The sequence below is a fragment of the Ceratina calcarata genome, unplaced genomic scaffold (genome assembly GCF_001652005.2).
Source record: "Ceratina calcarata isolate Rehan_Ccalc_2016 unplaced genomic scaffold, ASM165200v1 scaffold140, whole genome shotgun sequence".
In the NCBI taxonomy this organism is placed as follows: domain Eukaryota; kingdom Metazoa; phylum Arthropoda; class Insecta; order Hymenoptera; family Apidae; genus Ceratina; species Ceratina calcarata.
The window spans coordinates 261,153-267,013 of NW_017135119.1; the positions used below are offsets into that span (position 1 = coordinate 261,153).

The 5,861-nt window shown below is 37.9% G+C and overlaps 1 protein-coding gene across 3 annotated transcripts in view; it reads left to right on the top strand.

Moving 5' to 3' along the window:
• Window positions 1–733: 733 nt before the first annotated feature.
• Window positions 734–5,861, top strand: part of FAR1 (fatty acyl-CoA reductase 1) — a 22,197-nt gene continuing 17,069 nt past the window's right edge. For all 3 annotated transcript variants that reach the window (XM_018033311.2, XM_018033340.2, XM_018033320.2), the window contains exon 1: window positions 734–921. The gene's annotated coding sequence lies outside the window, so the exon portion shown is untranslated. The remainder of the gene's footprint in view (window positions 922–5,861) is intronic.

Here is a 5,861-nt window from a genome sequence, read left to right on the forward strand (position 1 = left end):
GATGTACGTACTATTATTATACGCCTTTTGCCCTGAAAGTTTATCTATAATCTATATTAAAACTATATCTACTAAATTGAAAAAATTATTAATTTGTGATTGATAGATATAAGAAAATAGACTGAGCGTCCAATGTATTTTGGTTGATCTCGTAAAAGATAGAGAAAACATGTCTTGGAAGAGTTTCTCTTTCTTTCTCCATCTCTTTCTCATATGTTGATAGAAAAAAAGAGACTCTTTCATTCAATTTTCAGTCGCCTGATTTCGAATCTATGCGGTTCGATCTATTCTCATATGCCTGTGTGCAGTACAAAGTGCAGAACTATGCAGAGTTTATCTCATATCGCGTGTTCGGATTTTGTTAAAATTTTCTCCGAAAGATGTCAGATTAAACCACATTATGGATATGTGATTGCAGTAATGTAGATAAGATATGTTTAATCACTATTAAAAAATCATGTATGATCAACTTACAATGAAAGATTAATTTCATAAGTATAATAATGCTCGTGAACCGGTTCTTTTTAAGGCCCCTTACGAATGACGTCCCGCACGACTTACTAGCTAATTGATAATCTATACCAGAGTCCACGACTAGAGTATGCCCCTTAAAGTATGCTACTGTCTTTACATGTCTTTGCTTACACTTCGCAGCTATAGTGATCTGTTACTTTGCATTTTTCATATTGTTTAGCTTGCGAAGGGTCGCACTAGTAACTTTTCACGGGATGTGATTGTCTTACCTGGAAGGATTTGGCGGTTGCCCCAAGATGGCGGACATGGTTGGCGTGCGACAGGCACGAGCTGAAAAGTGCCGAGAACGTGAGAAGTTCGCAATTCTGTGTTAAATCGGTAGCGTGAGTTTCACCCATTGACAGACGACAGGATCATCGACGAAGCGGACACGGGCGCATAACATAGGTACGTGATAAATCAGTGACACGGAACACTTTTCGCTTGGTACGGGATGAAAAGCCGCGCCTAGTATCCGTGCATCACGATAATCGTGGGTGTGCGTGGAATCATCTCGTTTTCACGGTTTTCGTGCGGCCCACGCATCCGTGTCGAGAACGGGTGCCTAGCGAAGTGTCAATCGTCCGTATTAAGTCTCTTAAATTCGGGAAGAATATTTACGGCGACTATGTATAGGGAAATTGACGTGGAAAAATCGAACGGTCGATTGACATGGCCAGACACCTGGGCCCCATCGTGCTATCATGAGATTTCTCTATTTTTTTCGGGTTTGATAACAGAAACCGTGGCCGTACGTTCGCCGGCGCTATTTTATGATCCCATTCGGTGCGGGTGCACAATTTTTCCCGCTGTGCCCGTGGACGACGTCACGAAAAATTGGTCACGCGTGTGACACGATTACCCATCTCCCTGATACCTAAGCATATAACTTAAAATCTCGACGAATCCATTCTCGGAGTTCGTACGGGATCTCATCGTCCGCCGATGCATAAAAGTGGATCGGCTTTTCGTCCTGTCACCCAATCGAGATTACTTTTACGCGTTTCTGACTCTATCAAAGCAGACGATTACCGTTTCTGCCTTTGACGCATTGTCTCTATCGGTGTTGGTGCCTCTGTATGCACATACGTATGGGTGCGTACATTTCATGCACGTACGTGGATGCATACACGTAAGTGTGTGCGCGCGCGGTTCTTGGCGTGCGCAACGCGAACCCGCATGCCGGTTCGTCGTGTATAAAATAGTCGTGACTTTCGTATTCTCCGTGAATTCTATCATTGTTATAACGATTCGTGTAGCTATCGGACGACCGCTTCTGTTTCACGTTCATTAGACGTAATTACCATTCATCACACTTGACAATTTCTTCTTTGTGTATTCCCCAAGTATGATAGTGTCCATATTGTCAAAAGATTTATCGCTTCACGCGGTGTAGCTAAACGCATTGGGCCGTTATTGTCATTATAATTTTAGCTGCTATGTGTTTGTGCTTGAACCGGTGTCAAACTGTTGAGTAATACGACCTGTGACGATTTCATCGCTTTCACTGTTATCTGGTGCAATAAATATAGACATTTTTACTCTGCGTACAATGGAAACTTATCTCTTATTGTTAGTCTCGCTACCTTAAATTAGAAAGAGATCAAAAATTCCGTTCATCTTAGAATTACACCGTATTTTTCAGTATTTCTATTTCTCGTTTACGTAATAGACGATTCCTTAATTATCAAAACCTTTCTTCTCTTCTGAATATAAAATATCTAATACATTTTTTATCTACATGAATACAGAGTTTTCACTCTAAGTCTTATTCAGGTTAAAATCAATTTCAAATTTAATGGCGTTGAATCTTTTGAATTTCGACGAGCCTTCTCTTGATTCAGTTTTATTTCGCACATGAATATATGATTGAAAATTGGATAGTGTCATGCTACGGGGATTAGTTGCATATGAAATAATGTAGGAGAGAAACCTGATAAACTGTACGCATGTCGCCGTTTGTAAAGTGGAGTGACACACAAGGAAGAAAAGCCAGCGCGAGCCTGATTTTGTCGCCTGAAAGTATTATTATCTGGCGTCGGTAAATCCGTGGAACGTGATCAATACGCGACGCGTTGCTTCCGCGTTCGCCCATTCCAACACGCGTAAAAGGGTTGATGCTCGCGATGGCTTCTTCTCGTGCCGGTGTGTAATAAGCACGTATGCCCAACCAACGGAAACCCTTGGCTCTCTCGCTGAGCTGCGCTATAATGAATATTACACAGCCTGGAAATAAATAGTAGGCGGTAACGTCGACGCTCGACACATAAAGACTATCGGAGGGTTGCTGGGTTGGCTGCTCTAACGTCTCAATTTTCACATAGCTGTTTAACCACTTGCGTTATAGAACCTTGATGGCCCAGATTTAGAAACGAACTACGACTATATCGTACGCAAAACTAATAAACCGTGTCCTTCGATGAAATGAGCACTTTAATTAGGAATTTAGACCGGCGCGTCTTCGAAGAAAAGGCATAAGAGCAAACAATTGAGGCGGCCAGTCAATTTTTGTACCATGACCTGTATCCGCGTGGTGTGGACATTGGTACTCGACTCGAGTAGAGCTTTTCCTTTCTAACACGAACGTCCTTACTTTCGAAACAACGTTATTGGGACTGTGCCTTAAGTGGCTCATTAGCTTGTTTTACGATCGGCTCGGTTTTCGCAAAGCCCGAAGGTTGTTTGCACGGTTTGAGAAGAATTGAGAGGAGCTCGGTTTTGGCTCGATGGTTTATACTAAATTAAAATATTGGGTTATTGTAAAAATTAATACATGATTTTTAAAAATCCAGATCCCTTCAGAAAGATGGTAAAAAATAGTCTTAGTTACTTAATGGATCAATGAAATTCTGTCTTAAAATGTAAAATGTTTGTGTTCAAATTTTATTTCAAATCGGACACGAATTTATCTACTCATCGAATACTTTTTCATTAAGTGAAAAATCTGTATTTCATCATCGATGAAAATGTTCACGCGAGTAAGGTACGTGAATATGTGCCTATATATCATTCGGGAGGTCGTGACGTTGCAAAACAGTCGCGGGAAAGTCAATAATTTGCCTGTTTGTTTCGTCAAGTCATTTTAAAATGACGATCATTAGCCATGATTGCAAGACCGAATCGCGCTGTAAGAGATTTTCAGGGAGTAACGTGGAGCGCCATTAGAGGCCATTGTCTTTCGATCCGCGAAAGCGAACCAAGCACTGCTCGTAAATGATTTCGTACGTACTTACGCAGATAGTGGAAGGAGTAGCTCAAGTAACATGATTCCAAGCAATTAAAGCTGTATTTTCACTTTATTTACTGGCTGGTTGTACACCTTCCTATTTTCTACCTCATTTTATTTATTTATTTATAAACGTGTTATGCAGTTGCGAGTTATGTCATGATATCCTTGATAAAATTCTGAGCTTTACATATTTCTTATCAAATCGCTACTGTTCGATGTAGGAAAAAAGTTGTTTTTTTAAAATATAAGTGGTACAGTGATTTCCTACAAATACGCACCTGATAATTAGATTGCACTTGTTTACGAGTTTGAATTTTAAATGATTTAAAAGAACACGACGTGCAGAGATCAAATATTTGCATGTACTGCGTTTCTTTAATATTTTTTTTACATATTGGAATTGCCGATTAATATTCAATGTATTATACGTATTATGATCATATATGATTTATATATTACATGCGCTATATAAACTTTTAACCATTTGGTGTCCGATAAAATAATGTCACAAGATATAACCAGTATTGTTGTTACCATTTAAGCACGTTTAGTATGTATGAAATTCGTTGAATACGTTCTGAACTCTGGACATATTTAGTCATATAGAGCGAATCTATTTTTAACTTTTCAACTTTAAGAAAACTGTCCTACAGCTCATCATTTTTCAAAAACATTCATTAGACGTATGCAAGTCTCCATAAATTTTTATTCATGCTTAAATTTCGTATATACGTTATATTCTTATACTCTGTAAACATGTGCTCGACACGACTTTTTTGGCTGATATTTGAATATGAATTCGGCATGTTTTTCATGCGTCATGTAGCACGTACTGACGTTGACACAACGTCGTTGAGAATTGTCCTTAGCGTGACCATAAAATTGAATCTTTCGTTTGAAAGACATAAAATAGAAAGGACACGTTCTTGCAAAATATGTATTCATGTAATTTCATTCATTGTCATCATCGACAGAAATTAAAATAAAGCAATCTTTTGCACGTGCCAGAATCTGTGACGTAGCTTATTAGAATTTGTATGCATTTTCGAGTATCGACGAGAATCTCGTGTTAATGTTAACGAAAGCGGTCGTTGAACATGATGGAAATATAAAAGGGAGAGCAAAGGATTCGCCCGTTCTCCTTCGTTCTCCTAGAATCAGCTTCTGTTTTCAGTCACGCTCTAATAAACCGGTACACACGGTGCACAAGCTGCTTGGAGGCACTTTTCACTGATCAGTAAATCGCTTGTGAAAACTGACCCCACGTTATGTGGAAAACAAGCGTAAAACCAGGTCCAACAGCTTTCTCATTACAAATAATTTATCAAAACAATGTCAAATGACTCAAGATATTCAAGATTACACACGATGAACTGTCGAATATCAGGTCCAATTGTAATACATTTCCAATTTATGCGAATTTATTTATATATTTTATAAATCGTAAATCTTTTGGGCCGGATATCCTCGATCGTCAGGCTTCATATTCCGAACGTATTCGAACTTATTTGCATGTGATGCGAAGCGAATGTATCAAACATACAAGATTAAAAATATACAGACAAAACATCCTTTTTCTTCTTTTTCGCTTCTTCCTAACTAAAAAGGGACAGATTATATATTATATTCTAAAGATACGCCAAGTGTTTCAAGTTTTTTGAAAGTTCACTAAATATAGATTTAGTTACATCAAGAACCAGGAATATGTTTTTCATTTTTACGTAATTAGATATAAAATCTATACGTTGGTTATATACCTCTACCGGTGCGAGTATTAATGAAAAAATCTTTGATGATCGCGCAACAAGCGAAATTTGTGAAATTGTATCGTATTCTTATTTCTAGATTCATTGTACAAAAATTATAGTTATAAATGTAGTTTATATCTGTTGTCTCTGAATTGTGAGTAGACTGCAGACTTTTAAATATTTACAGACAAATTGAATGTAATCATTCGAATGTAAATGAATTTACAAAAGCATGAAATATCAACAGTTTACATGACGAAAAGAGTTTCTATTTAAATCGATGTCATAGCTGTTTTATTTTTTATAAAAATTCGCAAATGATTCGATGACTGATAAAAGAGAATTGAACCTGATAGATGCTGTTGCTACCA